We start from the raw sequence: 24,653 nt of genomic DNA on the forward strand, positions 1-24,653 counted from the left end.
TCAAACGTCGGCTTTTTGCACAACGTTCAAGCTATGCAAGAAAGCCAGACACGCAAAAAGGCAGCATTTCAAAGTTTAGGCGGATGTTAGAGCAAATCGCTTGACAATACGGCGTACATCAGCACAATACTCTGCCTCAAAAGGCGGACGTTGAATTTGCGTGGGTTACGTTAGCTGCGTAGGGAAATTGTTTGACATTATGATACGGTTCAATACATGCTATCCTGGACTCCTCCATCACTTTCGCCAGCCCAGAAGAAGTCCCCGGAACACTCACGGTTAAGTACCACTGTATCAGCGTATTCTCTGTAGTATAGAAGTTGTTTACAGAGCTTATTGCTCGCTATTCAAACAACGGCCCGGATTTACCACCGAGAGCAGGATGGATTTAGGAAGGCCTGCTCAACATTTGGTCACATTCATGTCATTAGCCAGATGACAAAGAAACTCTCGGAGTATAAAAAGCCGCTTTACATGGCATCTTACCCTGTAGACCCCCCCCCCCTTCCCCCCCAGTACTCGAAACGTTGAAAGACCAGGGATAGCATGGGGCTTGCATATTCACGGGATGCATGGGCAGGACAATCCTTGACCAAATAAATGAGTGAAAAGTTCCCGATCAAGAAGGGCATGAAAAAAGGAGACACGATGTCTCCAAAATTGTTTGCACCCTATCTGGAGAGAGAATTCGGGAAGCTTGACTGGGTGGAGCCAGGGTGTCAGTAAATTCAGAATATTTCATTCTCTTGAGACTTGCGAGCGATTTTTTTTCTTGTTATGTGAGACTGAAAAAAATCTGCAAGAATGATTTAGGACCTGCACTCAGGAAGCTCCGTGAAGAAATTTAAAGTAACATTAAACAGACACACAGAAAGTCTCACCTTTGCCCTGAAGATATACTTAAAGGGGTGAGGAAGAATGCGAATGTTTTGGACAAGCTGTCACAGCCGATCCAAATCACGACGAAAAATTCGGCGCAGAGTTCGTTCGGAGCAGAGTTATGGCCTATCTAGTGTCACTAGATAGGGTTACAGATTATCTCCACTCTTTTCTTATATTGTTCCGTGCCGCCGCCGTGATCATTGGTCAGTTCGCATCACGTGACATTTGTTTACACTGCGACGGTTCATAGGCACCGCCATTTTGTTGTTTATGCGTTTTCTGTCGGGCAACTGTGGTAGTCTCAGCTTGTCCTCCCTGCTCTGCGGCTGCGCGCAACTGGCGTCCTTCCGAGTGCGAATCAAAGATAACGCGCTTCGCAGCATTTCAGCTGCAGAAGTGTGTCCGAAGATGCCGTGTTGCTGCGTCTTCGGCACTGTTGTTTACAGATGACCACGTCAAAGCTAGTGGTGAGGCCACAGGAGCGGCAATCTGGCAACACTGATAAACACCAAAATGGCCGCGGTCACTCACTTGCGTGCCTCAGTGACGGTACTCTGTATTTTATCTAGCGCGTTTTGGCGCTGTGTACACGCCCGCGCAGAAGTAAACGGAGCACGCGAGCGGTGGCTGAATTGAATCGCGGCGCCGTCTATAGGAACGCCGGCCGGAAGCAACGAGCGACGTTTCGGGGATGCGCGCGCACTGCACCGGCCCCTTATCTGACATCTTTAATCGCCGCTTGGCTTGCGTGTATGACTGGGCGTGGTAGTTTACAAGAGGCTGAGCTTGGCTGCAGAATGGCGCCGGTTACCCTGGCGCTCGCGGCCGTCAGCGGTAACCGTATCCGCCGCTCTTGAGTTCGAGAAAGTATGCGCTTGAAAACGTGCCTTGTTGCAAGCGATAAAGCTCAACAATCGATATCCTGCTCACGGGCGGCATGGTATTGTCTGCCTACCCTGGTTACCAGTGCCTGCGTTTCAGATAAAAAATAAACATGAAGAGCATTTTGGTTCTCCGGTTTTCACCAGGTGGCGCTAGCTGACTAGCAAGCAAGAGTTTTATTTCTTTATTTCAGCGCGCAAGTGAGATATCTAAAATAAGTGAACTAGACACTTGTGGACACTGATATGTAGTTGTAAAGCTTTTAGTATTGGTGCACGATGTTTTTTAAGCCCGTGCGTCAATAAGAGTTTGGAGCGCTTGAGGAGAGATGGTGCCTCTACAAAGTTTTAAATGGCCGTTTTCGAATCAGAGATGGGGATTGTGGGGGGTTGGCCGTTGCGTTAGTGCTAGGACGATTGCTGCTTCCTCTGCTGTTGCCGGACGACGGGTGCGTATTATGAGGGAGCTGAGGGGTGGGGAATGAGGGCGCAATATGGCCTCCACAGCGTACGCGTCGTGATGCCGGTCGTCTGCCGCATCTATAGTCGGGGACAACTTTCTGTGGCAATGGAGAGAAAGCTCTGAGGGGAGGGGTAGCTAACTGTTTTATGTTACTGCACCAAAGTAGTTCCCAGTAAACTTGTTTCGGTTTCAGCTTCGGCGTGACAGATACGCATTTGATACAGTTCATTTATTCGCATGACGTGCGTGGTTCAGTATGCGTGGTTCAGTATCACCAAGCGTGCAGGCATATTGGGGCCCCCTTCCCCACGCTTCGTTTGTTTGTAAACACAAGCCAATGCTTTGAGTGGAGCACTCAGTATCGTTCAGAAGTGAAATGCATTTTGTCAGCGCTGCAGTTTTGACGGCATGCACTGATTTGTAAACTCTTCTGGAGCTGAAAACTGGGCTGAAAAACGTGTGTAGCGTACTTACATAGCGTGGGCGCACTGTACTGAAAGAGCAGCATGCACACACGCTACGAAGCTGATCGCTTACGCCGGCAAACTGGCGAACCAAACGGATTGCGGAAACGACGGACCCGGTTGCATCAGTCTCACTTGGGCGTACAGCTTGATCGAAGCACTTGCTTCGTTTGTTTGGGCAGCTTTTGCTTCTCAAGCTTCTTGAAAATCCTATGCGGGGAATGAAGTGGCGAGCTGACGCGAGCTGCCGAAGGCCGTCGGCATGAAGGAAAGAACGCCCACCTTATCATGGAGGAGGCTTGACTGCATTACCACAGAAAGTTGTCCCAGAGTACACGTAAAGCGTGATCGGTTTAATGAAGCGTATTTATCAGTCAAGGCCCGTGCTCGCTGTTCCCTGCGTGTTTTGTTGTGCACTGGGTGCACGTTGCGTGGCAGAGGGCGAATGCAGAGGTGTGCATGAATGCTTGGGGGGAATGGGGACTTTGGGATCAGGTATTAACGGGGCTCGATGATTTAATCCATGCATGATCTGTCGACCAGTGGGTGTTGTCGATAGGCGTCTGAGTTAATTGAGCCTATGAGCCTCGAATATTTCTTCTGCGTTGTTGTAGGTCCCAAGGTGTTCGAATCACCTGCTTCTCTTTTTTTCTGCTTTCCGATTTTTTCTGCTTGTTTTTTCTACTCCAAAAACTTTGTGACGGATGTACCTAACCAAGAGTGCTTATTGTCGGGTGTGTTACGCGTAATTTTTTCTGATTGTTTGTTTCTACTCAGGAAGCTTTGTGCTGCCTTGTTCGGTTTCATGTTTCGCTGTACAGCGAAACATTTATGCATTCAGCACCACAGTGCCGAATGCATAAATATGTAACCACTACTCCTGCCTTGGCTGCAAACAGGTGGCTGGCAGTATATGATAAATAAATCAATCTGGCATTGTGTGTGCTTTGGTGTAATTGCAATGCCGTTTTGTATATCCGGCGAATGAGACAATTAATTTTTGCCAACTCTGCTTGAGCGGGATTGATGTTTTGCAGAGATACGTAATGCGTCTTATTAGAAATGCCTGTTTGAGGCGTATTATCTCTGCTTCTTTAAAGGGACAGACAACCGATTTTTGTCGAGTGTATATGTTCTCTATCCCAAATCAAAAGGAATCCATTAAAACACCTTAACGCGAAACGGATTGGCTGATAGCGCCCTAGTACTTTCTAAAGAGAAATTTTTAAATCCAGGGGCGCTCGGGTCCTCTCAGAAATAATGCCGGCAACCATGACATACAGCAACACGGCAACATACTCTTGTCTGTATGCGAGATGAAAACCGGTATTTAAAAACTTGTCCCCAGCTAATAAAAAGTGAATTGCCGGCTTTGTTACCACTTTATGTGTTTTTTTTTTCTACATTTAGTCTCCCTACATTCCCCACTCAATTTTGAACGGAGGCGCCATCTGTTGGGAGGGACGAAGGTAGAATCCTGGTTTCTGGTTGCAGGGGTCGGCAGTTCGATTTCCCGCGGGCGCGCTCTTTTTTGTTAAGCTGCCGTTGGCGTTTTTGGAAACTGAAAATGAATATTTCTGCAGAAGAAACGCCCCTGGCTCAGGCACAATCGTCAAACAACGTACAACACAAGCAGGAAGCTCCATCACTGGGCCTGTTTTTGCCTTTGATTCTGGGCATGGGTGTAAGTTAGCCACACTGAGAGCAACCCAGCGGCAACGCGGCGCCGGGCGGCGTGTCTTTAAAATTTAATGTTTGGAAATACATATACAATTTTAATTTATACAAATACTTGTGTTACAATGTTTTCAATAAGGGAATAAACGTTTTAGCAGTTTTAGTAAAATTGAGAGTCGAGCCGGTTGGTGAACATACATTGCCGAAAATTAAGCGCGAACTATAAAACACGGACAAGAAGGAATGACGACACCGGCGCTTCCGGAATTAGTTATTAATAAAATCTCTCTTCGACTCCCAATGCACGGCTAGTATGCTTTGTTCCGGCGGCCAGGCCTCTTGCGGTCACGTCGTATCTTTGGTACGTTTCGCGTCCTCAAGCTTTGGGTCCACTTTCGGCTCAACTTCTTCAAGATCGTCCAAGGGCACACCCACATGAGACACATAGGGCTTTAGCCTTAACAAAAACAAATAGGTGCGCCGCCCATTCACCATGCCCGTTCGACGTAGCGAACTTAGTGGAAAAAGCAAATACTTTTCGCCTCTCCAATTACCAGAGAACTGGCATTCGGAAAGAGGTCCTTCGTAGAACCATAACAAAAAAAAAAAAAAAAAAAGAGAAGCCGAGGATCGCATCACCGGGAGAAGACTTGTAAAAGTATCCCCGATATCGTTATTTTTTAGGTAAACAAACGAACTTTCTGTATTTTATGCCAATTTTTCACGGTATATATAGGAAACACCGAAACGTATGAGCAGGAGGGGCCTTTCAACAACCTCATTATGCGACCCCATCACATCTTTTACGAAGCTGCTCGCCGAATAGGAGAACAACAACGAACATCCCTGTAACGCCGTTGAGGATGGGAACGCGTTCCTTGCATGGTACCACTCTTTGTAAAGCGTCGTCGTCAACCAACTTGAGACACGAAGAGCGCGTGCTATTGACTGCATCATTTTCCTCGGCTGGCAGAATATACCTCTTCCCTGACGCATGCTCCTTGGTGCGCTTGAACTGCACCAGCACGACGAAGCATATTAGATCTTCCTGTTTCCTGATTTCAAGTTTACAAGCAGGAGGTCCAATTAATCGAGCCGGATATGCAACGAGACGAGAAGTACATCGAGGCAGAAGATCCGCTCTTGGATCTTTCGTCTCGTTGGACCTTCAGGCACGCAGTCCTCCATCCGTGGGAGGGAGGCATGAACTAGGGTCCATGGGCGCGATGTGGGTGTGGGGCGGGGTCTCGACCGTCTGGAGAAGCCTGAGGGCGTGGAATGAAATGCAGCCGCTGAGAAAGTTGCGGCGGGCTTGCTCAGAGTTTGCAGGGATAATGAATTGGCCGGTGGGGGCTGTGGTGGGTGCGAGGGCTCAGGGCGGCGGTAGCGGCGTTCGTATATACGGGAGACCGTGGCGGCAGACGTCAGGATGGAGGGCAACCAGTGCGTGGGCTGGTCGGCGTCCTTGTCCGGTACGGATGCCCATAGGAGGCGACCTCGTGCTCCGCATGGACCGGTGTCGCAGTTGTGCTGGGGCGCATAAAGCGCGGAAAGGGCGAGGCGCCGACGTGAATACGGATATGGTGGAAATGCGTTGTGTCGCATGGAACGAAGAGGGAACGGGCCGGCTCAGGTGCGCCAGAACGGTGCGACCTACCGGCTCAGCAAGCCCTGGTTCAGTGGTCACGGCCAACGGGGTCCTCGAATAGGGAAGGGACTCCACGTAGTATTGTGACGGGAGCACTTCCCACCAGGGACGGCGCCCTCTTCTAGCTACCTCTCTGCAATATCATCATCATCACCATCACCACCACCACCATCATTATCATCCTACTCAGGTCCACTGCAGGATGAACGCCTCTCCAATTGACCTCCAACCACTCCTGTCCTGAGTTGATCGAGTCCACAGTTTATCCCCGAATTTCTTTATTTCACCCCTCCATAGGATTAATGGCCTTCCCCTTCTTCTAGCTCTAGGTATACACTCGGTTACTTTACTTTTCCACCAGTTGTCGGTTCGTCTCACTACGTTGCCAGCCCAAGTCCATTTCTTTTTCCTTATTTCAACTATAATATTTTCTACTCTAGTTTGTTCTCTGATTCAGGTTCCTCGTTTCTGGTCCCTGAGTGTTATTCCTAACATTATTCGTTCCATAGCCTGTTGAGCCGACCTAAGTTTGTTTTCTAGTTGTTTAGTAAGGTGCCAAGTTTCAGCTCGGTATGTCATCGCCCCCAGTATGCCCTGGTTGTGACAGAGGTAGTTCACTTTTCATTATTTGGGGTGCTTGCCAAATGCTCCCCGACCCTTACCTATTCTGCGCCGGATTTCTCTCTCGTGGTTGGGGTCAGCACAAACCTACCGTCCGAGGTATTTATATTTTTTTACCTCTAGCGTTTCATTTCCTAAGCTGAAGAGGACGTTTTTGGCATGCTTATTCCTCATTAATTTAGATTTATTCATATTGCTATCGTTAGCCCCACATTGTCATATTTATTGTTAGCCCCAGTACCGTGCTTTCTGATTGAAGTTTGTGGGATAGGGAGGGGTTCCTCGGGGCGACCTAGCCAGTCCTGGCGTAAGCCACCACGCTAGCTCCCGGCGTGTCAACCACGCGGGCTCCCATGCCTGCAGCCCAGCGAGGTTCGCCGATACGAGAACACAGTAGACAGTAGTGCCGAAGCACAGCCGTTTATTTGGGGAATCCCAAAGCATGCGAGCACAAGGCTCGACGGAGTTCACGAATCACGCCGTCCGCGTCGTAATCGCGAACGGGAGGTAGGCACTCACGGCGCGCGACAAAGTTCCCACCTGAGATACATGTCCCCTCCACCGCCGCCATGTTCCGCCGAACCAGCCCCGACCGGGTCTCCGACGAGACTCTCCCGACTCCCGCGCGCAAACGTTCGCGCCGCCCGCGCCCGCGCGCCTATCGGTGGTGCCATCTCTAGGGGGACGCCGACGAACCAGCGCAGCGCCGGACCGGTTTCAGCGCACCAGTCTCTCCCGAAGCGTGCGCTGGCTCGGGATCGTGGGTCGCGATTCTTCACGATTCCCACAAGCTTTTCTAGCATTGTTTGCGTGTGTTCTGTAGTCTCACTCAAATGGCTCTCAAGTATTCCCCGTTTACCCTTGATCCTATTTTTTCCCAGTCTAGTTTCTATACATAGTTTTGGCGTGATGGTATCGCCCGGTCTTGCTCCCTGTCGGATCGTAAATTTATCGCTTTGTTTGTGGAGGGTAATCCTGCCCTTCCATTCCAGGTGGTATTCGTTGAAAAGTTCAGCTGTCAATTTCTTCGCCTGGCGACACAGCAAACGGCCGACGCGCCACGGACATGGCGCGGCTTGGGCCACTGCGGCCGCCCGCCGAAGAAAAAAAACCATAACAAGAACACCGATATGCGTCGTCTGCTCCGTTTCAACCCGATTCTCAACGGTGGTGTCAACAGAGATGTTATTAATCGCGCTCACAGTGGACTCGACGCAATACTTTGCGTTCGGTGAGGTAGAGTTCATTAGCGTGCAACACAGTCATGTGCTTAGCACGGACAGGTACCGCCATCCCGCGGAGACCGACGTAACGAGTGACGGCGTACTCACATGGTTGCCTACATGTGCGCCTCGCCAGTGAATACAAGCAATACAGTAATCCCTCGTTAACTCGTAAAATTCGCTGAAAATTTTGAGATGAGTGGAGTTTCGAGTTAAGCGAAACGCTGACTATTTTGTGGCCAGGTCGCTGAAGTGAAAGCTAATGCTGGCAACAAGAACTCCACGGCACAGGGAAGCTTTTGTAATGAAAGCGAAAAAGGTCGCAGGAAAAACGAATTTTTATTATTTCCGAAGAAAGAGCTGCGTGATGTTTGCCTGTTTCTCGTTCGCATCTGGTCCCAGAAAAGCGTTCTCGAGCTGCTCAATGCATCGAATCAATTGTTGGTCGCCACCGCTACATTCCACCTTGTTGCGAAGCAGGCGCAGCAACTTTCTTGTTTCTATCGCTGTAGGCACTTTTCGAGGCTCCTCTTCGTCCCCATGACCAGCTGCATCGTCCACAGCTTTCTCAACGATGTAGGCGTCGGATAGCATTCCGGTAACGGGGACATCATCCTCGTACAGCGTAAATTTGACGATCACGACCGCGTTCGGCGCGTAGTGGGAGCTAGGCGTTAGAACGGAGACCTTATCAGTTGTCTGCAGTGGACTTTGCCTTGTGTCCTGTCTGTCAACATTTCGAGATATCCATGGTCCCCCGAAAACACGTTTTGAGATAAAGGGGGGGGGGGGCAAATACATGGCGCCTATGGGAGGTAAATGCACGACAAAAAAAAGTTTCGACTTAACCGATGTTTCGGGATATCCGAGTTCGAGTTAACGAGGGATTACTGTATATGTCTTCTAGAAGTCTTATGTAGGTTTCCTTTATTCCCTGGTCTTTAGTGCTTCTAGAACGGCTGCTTCTAGAACGGCTAAAAGTATTTTAGTGTTTCTAGAACGAGTACGGAATCGAGCACTTTCTCATAATGTATAAATGCCGTATCAATCACTTAATTGATGACATGGATGTGATCCATGGTTGAGTACCCTTTCCTAAACCCAGCCTGCTTTCTGGGTTGTTAGCAATCCAGACTGTCACTTAAGCAGCTAACTACAACTTTGGTAAAAAGTTTGTAAACAACTGAGAGTAGGCTGATGGGTCTGTAGTTCTTGAGGTCCTTGGGATCTCCCTTCTTATGAATCACAATAATGTTGGCGTTTTTTCCAGGCTATGGGCACTTTTTGATTCTTCAAGCATTCCGAAAATAGTACAGCGAGCTTTTCCGGTACAATATCTCCTCTCTCCTTCAAAAGAACCCTGGTTATGCCGTCGTCACCCGCAGCTTTTTATATTTTCATGCCTTTGAGAGCCTTTCCAACTTCAGCTTCAGTTACTTGTGGGACATCACAAGTTGAGCTTGTACTTTCAGCAGTTTCCCCTGGTATAACGTTGCTGTCATACAGCCTTGTGTAGAATCATTCTGCTACCTTTATTATCTCGTCCAAGTTGTGCGTAATGTTACCCTGCTCGTGTTTGAGTGCGCATACAATTTTCTTTGCCGATGGCTAGCTTTCTCTCAGTTGCTTACAAGCTTCCCGTTTCCTCGATCACTTCCACCTTATATGCACGAATGTCGTTTGTTTTACTTCTGTTAATCAGTTTGAAAAGCTCAGCCAATCAAATACGATCCGCCGTACTTGGCACTTTCATGTTCTTACGTTGGCAATTGGTGCCTTCGTTTTATTAGATGGTTTTCCAGTTTGTTCCCCACACGTTGCTTCTTCCACAGGTGCTGCTGATTCGCTGAGTGCCGATGTTGGGTTGTCATTTAGCCTGTCTACACTGACCTCGCTCTGCTCGTTCAGAAACGGAAATTTTAAACTCCTGCGATTTGCCTCTGACTGACTCAATGATGGGTTTTTTTTAGTTTTCCCCAGTTTCCTTCTTTTTTATTTTAAATTCAGCCTTAGCTTGCATCTAAGGCTATAAATCAATAAATGTTTCTCACCACCACCGGCCCGTTTGGTGGGGGAGAAGCGAGGGAGCTGGCCGACTTGCTGTGCTCATGTCCGTGCTACGAGGGATACAGGGAGTTCAAGAACAATACAGTGCGTCAAGTTGCTGGGCTGTTCGGTGGTCATGGTGCACTCTCTTGCACTCTGATGCACTCTCTTGAGGCTTAGTTTTGCATATTGCGGTCTTGATCAGCGAGGGCGAGGTTTCGTCATTTTCTCGGTGTTTTCGCGGGGCGGCCCTACGTTTGCGTTGGGTAGCCCCTACCCGCCCTCCCGCGTTGTTGGACGTCTGCTGCCTTCTGGACTTGCCTAATCCTTGACTTGTGGCCAAGATGGCCTCTCCTCAGCCCGCAGCCGTGCACTACCGGCCTCCAGTGCCGAAGTCACAGTGCTTCAAGTTTGATGCGCCGAAAGACGCCTCTGTTGACGACATCATCGATGCCATAGAAGACGTCGTGGGTCCCCACGGCCTGAAGGGTCTCCAACACCAAGGAGGCATGAAGTTTTGTGCCGCGGTCACGTCCGCTGCTGCAGCGAAGTCCCTGAATGAGCGTTCTGCCATCGTCGTGAATGGCATTTCGTGCCCAGTTACATGCATTGGACCCCAGATTGTGTACGTAACCGTGTACCGTTTTCAGTGGTACATGAACGACCAAGACTTGGGGGCAGCCCTAGCGCCTTACGGTCGGGTGCTCAGCATTCAGTACCCGAACTTCAATAGTCGGCCGCGCATTGAGAACGGCATGCGCCTCGTACGCATCGAGATGAAGTCGCCCATCCCGAACTTCCTGTCGGTGCGTGGGTACAAGGTGCAGTGTGAGTACAGGGGCGTGAAGAGAGTTTGCTCTCGTTGTGATCTTGAAGGTCACAACGGCACAGACTGTAAAACGCCGTGGTGCCGTCGGTGCGAGACATTCGGCCACGAGTTCAACTCGTGCTCGGCCCGATGTCGCCGTTGTCGGGGAGATCACGCCACGGCCGACTGCCTTCGTCCACGTTCTTACGCGCAGGCGGCAAGCGACTTTCCCGAACTGCCCCGAAATACCAGCGAGACCCCTCAGGCGACTTTGACCCCCCTACAGGCCCTACCTGCCGATATCCCCTGTAGCCCTGCGCATTCTTCCAACGATGACACGTCGCAGGACAAAGCTACAGTTGAAGAGACGCCGATGGATGAATCTCCCTCCTTGCCGTATCCGGACAAGGACACGTCATCATCTGACGAGCAGACTAGCCAGCCCAGTGCAGCGACGGAGAGCAGCTCACCCTCTGATGCTTCCCTTTCGCTGCCAAGCTCTTCGGATATCGAAACAGAGGAAAGTGGCTCTACTGACTTTCATACAGCCCCCGCTCCACTGAAGTCAGTGGATTCTACTCGTGCGACCAAGCTTCCCCGAGGACCTCGCAGCCGTGGTCTCCGTGCCCCATCCAACGAGGAAGACGTGAAGCCCATTCGTCGTGAGGCGGCAAAACCCTACCATCGCGATGTGACAGCAGCTGACCATCATGGCGCCCCCCCTAGACTCTCCGAGGATGCCTCCCTCTCGACCGACCCAGCACCCCTGAGCGAACCGGACTGTTCAACGCAAGGCAAGGACCCGCGTCTGGTCAACCCGATTAATCAGGTGTGGGACTTGCTAGGTGCCTCACGAGTGGACAGCAAGCGGCTGTTATCGACGTCAACGCCCTCAGATGACACGGCAGACCTCAGTAAGAAACTGTGTCTGCCCGCCTCCAACGCTAGTCCTGATTTGTAAATGAAGGTAGCATCAATGGGTTTCGTTGCCAGTCTAGCCATCCTTCATTGTCAGATGGCCGTGTTATTCTTTCCTGCCCACGGGGTTTTATGCTGGCGAAATGGGAAGCACTGGTTGAAACGATTGCCAGCACGAAATCCCATTGATGCTCCTTTCATTGCCATTTTGATGTTCGATTTTGTTTTGGGTTCGACGGCCATTTTGGTCGCCATTCCTCCTCCGTATGCACATCATGTGACAGCGTTCTTCTTTGCACACGGCCTCTGCCAGCTCCCTCGGTTGCTCCGTTCCGGCATCACGTGCATGTCGTGGGCTCGCCCCACGCTAGGTGCTTGTTTAGCGTTGGGCACGCGAGACGCAGGGAGGTTGCGCCTCACGAGGCTGTATGCTTCGCCTTCCTTTAAAGGTGTAACGAGGCCAGCTGAGCTCGTGATCTGCGTCGCTGATTGCTGGGGAGGAGTAAGGGATTGACAACAGAAAAAGGCCCTGATTTACCATATCCTTTAATGCAAGTGCATTTACTTTCTTTAAATGCTCAAGGCTTCCGCAGCCTTGACAAGCAGAGAGAGATCATGCATTTTGCGCGAGCAATGAAAGTTGATATTCTTTTTTTGCAAGAGTGCAATTTTCGCACCCCGCATGATGTTAAATTATTTAAACAGCGTTTTTCAGTTCACGCCTTTTTTTCGCTAAGCGACTCTATGGCCTCAGGCGTTGGTGTTGTCTTTTTGAGTGCTTACCTTCGCGACAAAGCACATGTAATTTTTGGATTTGACGGCCGGGTAATTGCCATTGATTTTTACCTGTTCTCACGCCGGGTGAGGGCAGTTAATTTGTATGCGCCTGCACCGCGCCATCTTTCCGCCAGTTTCTTTCGTTCGCTAGACATGTTTTTGTTGGATGCCTACCCAACTTTTCTAGTGGGCGATTTTAACTGTGTTGTTGACCCCGAGCGAGACGTTAGAGGGCCAGGCCGAGGAAGGCCGTATAGAGGTGCGAGCGCGTTGCGCGACCTGATGGATCAGTTTCGCCTCTGCGATGCGTGGGTTCATCTGCACGGAGACGTGTTTGTTGCAACATGGTCTGGGGGTCGATCGGCCAGTCGTTTAGACAAATTTCTTTTTCCGCCCGAGTTAAGTGGCTTGGTAGAGAGTTGCGAAGTGTTGTCCTTCCCAGAGGAGGCGCCCAGAATTTCAGATCACGTGCCAGTTTCGGTTAAACTAAAATCCCATACAGGTGATCCCAACCCCAATTTGTGGCGAATGGATCAATGCTTGCTTACTGATGCCGTTAGCGTGGCAGGAATTAGGGTTTCTCTAGTGGAGGAAAGGAACACGCATCAAGGGGAAGCCGACTGGGACTGCTTGAAAGCTGGATGGCGTACACTTCTTACCCAAGCAGGGCGTGAGCGCAAGGTTCGCATCACGCGTGAACTCAACGAAACCCTCAGAAGGTTTCGAATAGTTAAGAACGCGGATACTGTAACGTTTGCTATGCGAGACTACATGGACCTGCTAAAGGCGCGATACGAGCGCCTTTTGCGCCAATCGTCACGCGCGGCAAGCAAAGCGTTCGTTTTGGGGCGCCCAGTTTCAGATCCGTCTGTCTTGAGGCACGTTAAAGCAGGCTCAATAGATCAGGCATCGCGTGTTCAAGTTCCATACGTACAGTCACCGAATGGTGAACGGAGTACGAATAATGAGGATATCTGCAGGACGTTTGCCCAGTACTTTCAAGAATTTTTCAGTTCAGAGAAGGCTTGCCTAGATGAGAACAGCTTCAAAAATCACGTAGGGAACTTTTGCGGGGCACTGCCCAGCGTCCCTAGCTACTGGCACGAGCGTCTCTGTGCCCCTGTCACGGCGGAGGAGCTATGGAAAGTACTGAAAGATATGCGTGACTCCTCTGCTCCTGGTCCTGACGGAATCCCGGCCGGGTTTTACAAAGTGTTTTTCCCGGTCCTCAAAGAGCAGATGCTAAAAATGGTGAACGCATTCTTGGCCGAAGGAAGGAAACCCGACTCGTTTCGCGCGGGGAGGGTAGTTCTAATAGCTAAGCCCGGCGGTGATCCTTCAGAACCGCATGCCTACCGGCCGATAACGCTGCTGAATGCGGACTACAAGCTGGTAGCGTCTGTGCTGGTTAAACGCATCGGCATGGCGCTCCCGGAAATAGTTAGCTTAGCGCAGACGTGTAGCGTCCCCGGCCGCACTATATTCTCGGCGCTGACACTAACTAGAGACCTCTTCACCTTTGCCACGCGGACGGGCATCTCCGGCTGTTTTGTCTCGGTCGATCAGGCGAAAGCCTTCGATCGGGTCGAGCACCAGTACTTGCTCGCCGTTCTGGAAAATTACGGCTTTCCTCGGGACTGCGTGGCAAGGTTGAGGGCACTGTACACGGACGTGACATCGCAGCTTTTTGTGAACGGGCAGCTCACTGAACCCTTCCCAGTCACTCGTGGAATAAGACAGGGTTGCCCGCTGTCGCCCCTCCTCTTCGCTCTATGCCTTGATCCGCTTTTGCGTCGAATTATTGACTCCCCTGCGATACGCGGCTTCCCGTTGCCTGGCCAGGGCCAGGTCAAGGTCTCGGCGTACGCGGACGACGTTTCCCTGTTCTTAAGAGACGAAGACAGTTACGCAGCGTTTTTACGGCTTTTCACAGAGTACAGCGAGCTGTCTGGTTGGTGCCCAGCTGAACAGGGGGAAAAGCAAGGCGCTCCGCTTTGGCGCGTTCGCGTCGGACCTGCCTGGCGGCATTGAATGGGTTGCCCGAGTGAAAGTGTTGGGGGTTGTCTTTCGCGCGTCGGGCGAGGTGGCGAATGAGACATGGAGGCAGTTGAAAGGAAAGGCGGAGGCGCGGCTAGCGGTAGCTGCATCCTTCGACCTTTGTTTGCAGGAGCGCAGCTATGTGATAAAAGCCTGTGTGTCGGCAGCCTACTACTACGTAGCGAGGGTGGCGCGGCCACCACGGCATGCACTCAGGAAACTGGGAACTATGCTCGGCTCCTTTTTCTGGGGTGGGAAAACTGAAAAAGTGGCCCGCACTTGCTTGCGACTTCCAAGCAACATGGGCGGTTTCAGTATCCCCTGTTTAGAAACAATGAGTAGTCTCCTCGCAATAAGGAACTTGCTCAACCTAGCTAGTGATGAGGAATACCCGGGGCGAAAGCTCTGTGAGTTCTTCCTTGGCACTGACCGAGCATTGTTTTTCGATGGTGTGCGGGTAGGACCCTCAGCCGAGCAGCCACCCCCGTTTTATAAGCACGTCATAAAGTCGTTCAGAAATTTGAGAACGCAACTCCCTGACATTGACGTCTTCAACACACCACCGAGTAAAATTTGCGAAACCCTCGCAGTGACGCAGCTCACTCAGGACCAGCTCCGAAAGAGCAGGGCGGTAAGGTGGAAGCAGCTGACGGCCTCATTTTTACCGGCCGACGTCAGAGATTTCAGCTGGCAACGCGGCTGGGGGGTCCTGCCCACGGCAGACCGCATCGCAAAATGGGGTGTGGCGCCCTCCAACAGGTGCCCACAGTGCGGGCAGCGTGAAACCCTGCAGCATGCGATGTTCGATTGCCAGGTTGCAAAGACCTACTGGAAATTGTTATCTCGGATGTTTGGACACAAGCTCGACGCACGCACAAAGTCGCGCGACGCATTTGTTCTGTTTTTACTGTGCGTTGGTGCCCAGATCATCTGGAAAAGGCGCGGCTTTGCGGCTCTCAGAGCGCGGCCGCAAAAGTACATGTTTCCAATGCTTCGGAAAATGCGCTCGCGTCTGTTCGATCACCTGGAGGCTGAGCTCGCCGCGCTGGGGGAAGAGCTGTTCCTTCAGCGGTGGTCCACACGGTTTATCCGTGTGGTAAACAAACACATAGAAGTGTCTATTCTACCCTATTGACTGTTGTAATAATCTTGGCGTATTGTCGTGAACTTTCGAGGATGTGATCTACAGTGGTCTTTCAGAGTAATTGTGCTTCTAATAGTGTGAGTACTAGTGAACTGTGGAGAACTGTGGAGTGAACTGTGTGTGTAGTGAATGGTGTAGTGAGTGAAGTGATACATGTAGTGTGTACGGTTTAGGCGACCCGTGTAGTATTGAGCACAGCGGGTCTTTGTATCGGCTATTAATAAATTTTCTTGAAGGCGTCAAGTTCGGAGTATTATTTTGGCCTCGACTGAACGTACGGTGAATTCCCTGAGGGCAGAAAAAAAAATACTTTAAAACATAACGCTGAGAATATTTCCCCATTCGCGACCACGAATATCACTGCAGTGATTTATTTAACCATGAAGTGTTATTTCTTATTCGATAGTGAAGTACTCCACACTTTGAAAGCAGAAGTAATACATCTGGTAAATGTATCATTGGAAAGCGATTTTCAGTCACAGATATATAAAAATCTTCTGAGATTTAAGCATTAAACATTTTCCTGCTCGAGGTATCTTGCAACAGACACAGTCGCATTAGGAAGCAAAAATACAATATGACGGGCTCATTTCTAGAGAGAAATTGGTTTATACGGATGGTTTAAAAAAAATGCTGGACGGTGGAGTCGGAGGAGATTGAGGGACATCGGGTGGCATCGGGTGTTACCCTGAAACGAACCACCCTACTTATAAATTGCGAACATGTGCTTACGAATTAGACTATAATTTCCTTTCAATACGAGTAGTTATAGCGGTTGTCAATTTATAGCGGTCTCGAAGAAATCGATGGGTAATCCAACTTTGAAGTTTTTCCAAAGTGAATTCTGCATCTAAGCGGGGTACCAACTCCTATGAAGCCTTCCGGGTCGGCGACGCTGACAAGGATCATTTTTACGCTGAAGTTGAAAACGTTTTTTGATCCCTGATTCCTCAACACGAGCACTGTGACCCCGAACATCGCTTCGACTCCAGCGGTCCAGCCTGCGGTTTTCGCATTCCCTTTTCGGTAAGTCGCCGGGCAAGGAGGGCTTTTGCGCTTGCAGTACAACGAAACAGCCTACTGCGTATCTCTACCGTACTCGTCATTGACATTAAGTTGCAGGTGCTTGAGAAAGCATTCGCAGTCGGAATTCTGCGATTAAGGCAACCCCCTTAGTGCGGTTGCCTAGCCGCCGACGTTATTGACTGCCAGGGATGGTATGCACATATCTGCGGTCGCACTCACCGGAGCAGTCAGCGCCGGAGTCGGCAGTCGAGACGAGACGCAAGTGACGCACGGTCAGCTGGCACACGCGGCGTGCTCCGACGCCCCGCGAAGAACCGCCCCAGGTCCCGTGACGTGTCGCGTAGCCCTCCCCGCAGCACTCCGTCGTCGGCGTCATTGGAGACTGGGAAAGGCGCAGTTCCGTGCGCTGCGCTCGAGGTTTGTGGTCGGGACTCGGCGCCGCTATCCATTGCTCTCGGAGAAGAGCGCGGGAGCGTGCCGCGGGCGCCAGCGTTTATCTCGTCCATATGAGATACGATTTGAGAGGCGATGCATCTTATCATCTCTCGCGCAAACAGCGAAGACAATGCACCATGAGCACGTTTCCGCCACTGGCGTGTCGACCTTTAACGACCAGCCCTGGGCTGTCACGGCGCGTCGGTACGGGCTTCCCCGCGGCCTGTGGGGAGCACAGTTGCGCGACAATCCAGAATGTCGGATATCGTGCGGGAGACTGCGTCTTCGGGCGGTCGGAGTCTGGGCGCGCATGCGCCGTTGCTTGCAGTGGCAGCTGTTCGGCCGTACGGGGTGTGTTTCTCCGTGCTACGGGAGCCTTCCTGCACAACATCAAACAGTGGCGGCGGCGGAAGCTCGGGGAAAACGGGCGCATTACTCTTAGTATACTAAGAGTTAAGTAGCAGATGTAGTACTATGCACATGTTAATGCACGAGGTCTCCGAACGCCAAACAGCGCCACAGTGAGTTTTTGGAGGTATTCGTTCACATGTACATGCCGCGTAGCTGAAGTATTTGTGGTATGCGTCACTCCTGTTCTTCAAAAAGGTCTGACTTTACGGTGACGTTTTTTACGGCGACGTTCTGCACCTGCGGCGGCACCTGCGATTGTAGTAGTATATTCATACAGTGAGAGTTTGGCGATTCTCTAGTAAGGAATGCGCAGAGATGGAGGGAGGGAGAAGAGGTCACAAGATTCTTGAAACCTCCCCCCTCCTCACAATTTCTTTTTTTTTTATTTTAATCATCTCCGGCGTTCACGTTTCCGGGGTGGTTTTCGCCTCAATTTCGGCCGGTCCGTGAGCGGCCGGCAGCCGCAATAAAAGGGCTGTAACGGAGGAAAGAGCTACGGAGGCCAGGGCCCATTCGTGAAGCACATGTGCTTACTCAGCCAACGCAGAAAGAAGGTGACAGAGACCGGGAAAGTCCCTTCGTACGCGGGGATTTAAAACAAGGTGCGCTGACGTTCGCTGGCCTCAGCGGCGCCGCAGGCAGTGGTCGATTGCGCGATGCATCCACGACAAAACAACCTGCGCATGACCGAGGCGGCGACGAGGAGCGAACAACCCCGCAGCAGACGGCACGAAATCTTCTTACGTCCCCTTCCCCACACTCAATCTGGAGGTTCACACTTTTGTTGTCGTGGTTGTTCTCTTTCTCTCCGAGAATTTCCACTATCTCCTTTACCGTGCCTGTTGTGTTGCATTTCTTTTTGTGCCCCCCTTATTCCTCCCATGTTAAACCACCGTTGTTCTGGTCATTATTTGGACTCGCCATTTGCATTGTTTTAAATAACGTAACAGGCCTTTATAGGAGACGCAAGTGTTTGTGCCTGAAGCGGTCCAGTTGTTGAGTTGGGATGTTCGTTTCGTTTCCTTTTGCTGTTTGGAGGCCAGTTATACCGGTTTCGTTCGAATCTCGTCCTCTGCCTCTGCCTCTGCCGAGGATCAGCGTGGGATCTGGACCGTAGCCTATCGCCGGTTAGGGCCTCCAATTTCTTTTGTGTTGTTTTTTAACAGCGAAGCTGCTTAGAGAATCGTTATTTTTCGTGTCCGCAGTTTAAAACGTTAAGAAAATGCCGAGTGCACGTGAGCGGGTGCCTATCAGCGACCGCCCAGCGTCCCCGGCGCACGTTTTTCAAGACAAGCATACCCACTTAGGGAGATTGCCCAAGGTTCCGGCTACCGCCCGGCAGTTAAAATATTAGCGTCTTTCTACTCTGTGAAGAAGGATGACCTGCGAGGCTGAACGCAGCACACGAAATGCACGAATCTCTCTCTCTTTCATTAACCTAGACCAAATTCTTTCTTCTGCTCCACTATTTTGCCTCGCTTGATTTATTCTAATGAAAACATAACTCTTCTTGGCCAATCCCCCTAAGTGGGTATGCGCCATTTTTCGGGCCACCACCACCACCACCACCAAAACACGCTTACGTTGCGATCGAGAAATTAGCACTTTTAAGCAGGCAATCGTGAAGCGTTTCCTGCCTTCGGAAACAGTTCGCGCACACGCCGGCCGCGCCTGCCAGCTCGGACACTCAGCGGCTCGAACCGGCGCAGACCACGGTAGCAACCGCTTGTCGCTGCTCTTCTGAATCAATCTGGTCGTTAAAATGAAGTTCCACATGCGAGAAAGTAGGTGTTAGTGTGGTGAAAAATTGTGCTTGGGATTGTTATCAGGGCTTATTTTAAAAGCGGCGATCAGATATCTGCCGCGATGCAAGCGTATACGCTGACCGGCCCCCGCGGCGCGCGGCGGGCGGTGCGCCGACCGGTCGAGAGATGGCAATACCTGCGCGGAAGCATCGAAACAGGCTACGCAGATGTTCAACTACGACGATCGCTGAGCTGAATTTGTAGATTCCGCGCGTTTGTTCGCAAGAAATTGATAAAGCAGGCAATCGCGAAGTGTTTTCTGCCTTCGGAAACAGTCCGCGCACACGCCGGTCGCGCCTGCCAGCTCGGCACACTCAGCGGCTCGAACCGGCGCAGACCACGGTAGCAACCGCGCTTGTCGCTGCTCTTCTGAATCAATCTGATCGCTAAAAAGAAGTAGCTTATGCGAGAAAAGGGATGATAGTGTGGTGAAAAGTTGTGTTACGGATTGTCATTCGCAGTTAGACAGGTAGCGGCAATCAAATATCCGCCAGGATGCTAAGCCTAGAGTTTCCAATACCCGAGCCGACCAGAGCAACGCACGCCGGTTGCGGGGTGTTGGGGCTCAGCGGGCTCTCATTGGCTGTGGCCTCACGACGATTGCAACGATGGCACGACTGCATCTGGCTTGCCAGACGCACGTCGTGAGCCTCCTTCGACCAGCGATCGACGCCAAAACGGGTCCTAACGATCAATCGTAACGAGCAGTCGCATGCGAATCGCGTGAACTAGTCGTACATGTGTCCAGCGCTTTAGCCCAATGAAACTTTGAAGGCCTCGAGATTTATTCTAGTGGACCAACATGGAACTGTCTGTTTCCCTCCCGCGTAGTAGCCATCTTACTGTCTGCGTAACACACCAGCCCAATTCGCTCGACCACTGACGACACCGGAAAATTCGCCAATTTCGGGGCGGTGGCCGTACGCGTTTAAACCTTCCGCCAGCATGACGGCAATTCCATTAGTGAGAGCATGAAACCTACTTCTGCGCACCCCCTCCCCTCCCTCCCCTCCCTCCCCTCCCAACTCGTGCCTGGTAAACCAGCAACCAGTTATGTGCACGTGCTCATGCGTGAAAAACAGCGCCAAAATTGTCGCTCTGACAGCCCTTCAAGCTGAACAAGAAATATTGGCTCACCTCGAAGTTGCTGTTCATCCGGGAGAGATTCCCAGCTATTCGGTTAGCTGGAACTTGCGGTGGAAAACGGTGGCAGCCGCGGCCGCCTCTTTCTGTTGTTTTCGCGCCCATTTGCGCTTCAGTTCCGGCAAACGTTTCTTCGATTCCCGCTGTTCTTCATCCGAGCGAACGACACGCGTCTTTCCATCGGGAGTTAAAACCTGGAAGGATTCGAGCTTTTTCTAGTGGACAAACATGTGGCTGTCCGTTTCCCTCCCACGTTGTAGGTATATCTGATTGTATGTGTAACACACCAACCTAAACCCAAACCGCTCGACCATTGCGGACAGCTGACAGGTCGCATTGAGCCGCGAGACTTCCACGTTTTAATTTCCCGCCATACCACCGCGCATGTCATCGCTAGCGGCATGCATGCACGCCCCCCCCCCCCCCCCTTCCTTCCCACTTCCACCCCAACCAGGAAGTGACGAAAGTTTCGTGGGCCTTTTCGCAGGTAGGCGATAAAAGAAAGAAACGCCGAAGGCGCGTTTATACGCCGTGCCCACCCAATCGTCGTTCGAGCTGGGCTCCTCGCCGTTTGATTCTGAGTTTCAGATGTCGCACTCACTTTCGTTAAGTAGCAAGCATGAACGGGACACGGCGTGCAGCATCTTTTTAGGGGCGAAGCTCCTTAAGTCATGGGTCTGTCCATCCCTTGTGTCTCGTGGTACGTGACCGCCGCATGCTTTCGGAGATGTCGCAAAGTGGGCCGCGTTGCACGCGCAAGAACCGGCTGCAACCGGCAGCGCAAACTCGGCACCGGGAGCGCGAGCTTGTCTGTGTTCGCCAACGGAGGCGCGAGCGCACGTGCACTGCGATGGGGAGATCACGCAAGAGATCACGCCACGAACGCAGGCAGTCGTTCTCGGAGATCGAACGAGACGCAAGGACCTTTGCTCGTTTCCTCTCGTCTTTTTCGAGCACAAGTTCGCCCTAAATAAAAGTTCTTTCTTTACCGTTGTGTCCCATCCTAGGTGACAAATTGTGGTGGAGGTGCCGGGTAGTCCTCGATGGCGCGGGGTCTTTCACCAGGTCTGGGCCTGGGAGAATTGACTCCGAAAATAAAAGTTGATTTGTACAATGTACGCACACAGTCTGACGTTTTTCTTAATGATGTAATGGGCGAACTTTCACGGGAGAGTTACGGTTACCGATGATCTCCCCCTCTCGAGCTTCGCCCCACTTATCATCATTCATTCCGTGGATATGGCGTGATTTTTTTTTACGTTGTGACTGTGGCCGTTGCGCGTATTTGCCGAAGTCGGCGTTGCCGGCGTCACGGCGATTCGAAAAGGGGAGTATACAGCGGAAGCAGACGGAGACGACGTCACGAGAAAAGACAAGGCCTCCGCGAGTTCCGGCCAACACCGCCGATTTCGGGGGAGCAACTTTTCTTGCTCCACCGAGCGGTCTCAGCTTCTACGGCGCTCTCGTTCTGCCATTGGAACAGGGTTTGGTTGCTCCCGATCTGCCATTGGAACGTGTCTGCTGCAGACGGAGTAAAAAAGTTGCTCCGAAAGTGCTCCGGATCTGCCTATGGTATTCAACCTGAGAAAGCGGCCGAGATGGTTTTTGCGAGAGCAAATTTAATTAAGTGCCGGGTCCCCTCCCTTCCACCTGCAATGCCCGAGGGCGCTCCTTTTAAGCGCGAATGCACTTCTTAAGCGACCCTGAACCTGCGTCCACCGGCGATGTCCGCATAACATACCCACGTGGGGGATTGGCCAGGAATCTCCTCGTCTTCCTTGGCAACGGGGAGAGATGGGCGCGCGCTGCCTGGCCGCTGACATGGCGCATACCCACGTGGGGGATTGGCCAGGAATCGGGCGTGAGAAGGGCTAATGCACCCGCTTAAAGGAGTACTGACACGAAATTTCAAAGCTGAGATCCGCTCTAGCAATCAAGTACAACGACAACACAAATAGGTGTCTGTGAATAAATGCATCTTTCTTTCTTTGTATGTGTGTGTGTGTGATCTCTCTTTCGCGAACATTACCGAACCGCGCAAATTCAACTCGTGCATTCGCACTTTCACATTCTTCCCCCCGGGGAAATGCGGGGAATTTTTTTGTTGCTGCCTGAACCATGGCAAACATTTTTTTTTTCGCTGTCTTGCACGGTAAGATGCGTGGCTGGGTTGGTTTGGCACTGCCTTCGCTGCCGCGACTTGCTCGTTCTCCCTAACCACGCTGAAGTGCGCTAGCGGTCTACACGCGCGAAGCACAAATAAAACAGGACATTGGTCGTCAACTGGACTTTCCTGCTTTCCACTGTTGTTTGGGTGGAAGGTTGGACGATTTGCGATACATATGTCGACAAGACTGCCAGCGCACATACTAAAAGAGCAAACAAAGAACTTGAGTGTAAAGGAGTTACGAGAGTGACATCGTGCAGATTACCTGTGTTTCATGCATATATTCCAGGCGGTTTGGTCAATGAACCACAGGGGAAGTCCTCGGTCCGTTCCTTGCGTATTTGTGTTTTTTCCCCTTTCATGTGGTTCATGTTTCTCGCGAATGTGCAAGCGGTATACAGAAATCGGCGCTCGCGTATTTACACCTCCTTTGAGTATAAATCAAAGGATCGAACGGCTTGTGTTTGAGCTACAATACTTCTGTAACCATGATAAAATACAGCGTATTTTGATCAAGGAAACAAAAAAAAAAACAATGAATCATGAAATTAAATTTATCAATAGAAAAGCATAACGCTTTGCTTACAACGTTCGCACATTGGCATATTTTTAGGAAGTAGTGTTCTCTCCGTGAGCCTTAGCTCATTTTCATGTTGCAGTCCACTAGTTCGTCGTTTCAAGCCCACTCATATCGAGATGTGGCAGCTGTTATACCCGCAGCCAAATGCACCTAATTATGCACGCTCAAGCGACAGTAACATACGTTACACTTACTTATCCCATTTCTTGTTTCAAGTTGTTCGGAGCTAGAAATTGGCATTTTTTTAACGAAAAAAAAACGCCATCAAGGAAAATTGATCAGCATTCTTGGGAATATGTGCATCTCTCATCCTTGTTAAATTCTGATCACGCTAAACAGAAATTCTGAATTCTGGAGTAGCAACTTCCACATCCACACGCAATACGCTAACAATGTCAACATACAAACATATTTTATTTGGGCTGCATCAGAGACACTGTAGAGATAACTCGCTGAACATATGCAAAACTAAAATGTCAGTATAAGAAAATCGATCTATCTTTGCAAAATTTCCGCTTGAACGTAAGAAACTCCCGAAGGACCGTCAAATAAACTTTGTAGCGATCGTGAACCAACCCGCCGTTCCAAGCAAATCAATATTTTATCTGAAAATTCGCTCCGTCAAACCTAATTTCTAACGAGTCATTCTATTTGCCGCTGTTTACACAGACGATGCACCAATGGAAGAATACGAAAGAAAGCTAGAACTTTTTCTCTCTGACAAAAGCAATCTGTGTGTGGTGATTTCCGTGGTGAACGCGGATGGTACACCCTTCACGTGGGATCCGGACATTTCCGTGCACGGATTATTCGATGCTATTTATGTTTTTGTGATGCCCAAAGTTTGTCTCCATACGTTTTTTGTTCGGTTAACAGTTATTCCCTATACTGCAGGTCGCCTCGTTTTCGTCTCTCTTCCCTTTTTGCACCTCAACTGTCACGGGTTTCCAGCTCACACACTGCACTCTATTTTTCTGAATAGCAGAAGATCACATAACTGTGGTTGATTTCTCTGTCATAGGAATCGGTAAAACACGAGAGTGAAATGTGCAGCGAAATCAGCAGCTGAGCATGATTTGCGGGTCCGCGGCTGTCTTGTGGGTGTGCTTGGCGAGCGACGTCCTGCTGGCGGGTCGCTTCGGCACAGGTGCATTGATGTCATTCCCGTGACGGATATGACGTCAGCGAAATCTTGGGGTACCGTGGCATAAAAACTTTCGTGTTAAAATATATATATAAAAAAAAACGAACAACCCTAAGTATAACGTACTCTTTAGTAGTAAAGGTTGCTTCCCCGAAAGCAGACCTGTGTGAAGGAGTGCACCTTCCCAGGCCGCTTGTTCCGTTGTACTGACGTCATTTCCGTAATGGATATGACGTCAGCGAAATCTTTGTGTATCCGGGAATAAAACACTGTCGTGTTAAAACAAAAATACACGTAATTCTCGCTACACACGGGCCGACTTCTCGCAACCTCGCTCAGCATGAAATGGAGAT

At 50.7% G+C, this 24,653-nt stretch overlaps 1 protein-coding gene across 1 annotated transcript in view; it reads right to left on the bottom strand.

The window, feature by feature from the left end:
- LOC144174286 (cystinosin-like) overlaps positions 1-17,086 on the bottom strand; it is a 38,598-nt gene extending 21,512 nt beyond the window's left edge. The window contains exon 1 of the mRNA XM_077702897.1: positions 16,835-17,086. The gene's annotated coding sequence lies outside the window, so the exon portion shown is untranslated. The remainder of the gene's footprint in view (positions 1-16,834) is intronic.
- Positions 17,087-24,653: the final 7,567 nt, after the last annotated feature.

The sequence above is a fragment of the Haemaphysalis longicornis genome, unplaced genomic scaffold (assembly GCF_048455015.1).
Source record: "Haemaphysalis longicornis isolate Haplotype H1 unplaced genomic scaffold, Haemaphysalis longicornis Haplotype H1 scaffold_3, whole genome shotgun sequence".
In the NCBI taxonomy this organism is placed as follows: domain Eukaryota; kingdom Metazoa; phylum Arthropoda; class Arachnida; order Ixodida; family Ixodidae; genus Haemaphysalis; species Haemaphysalis longicornis.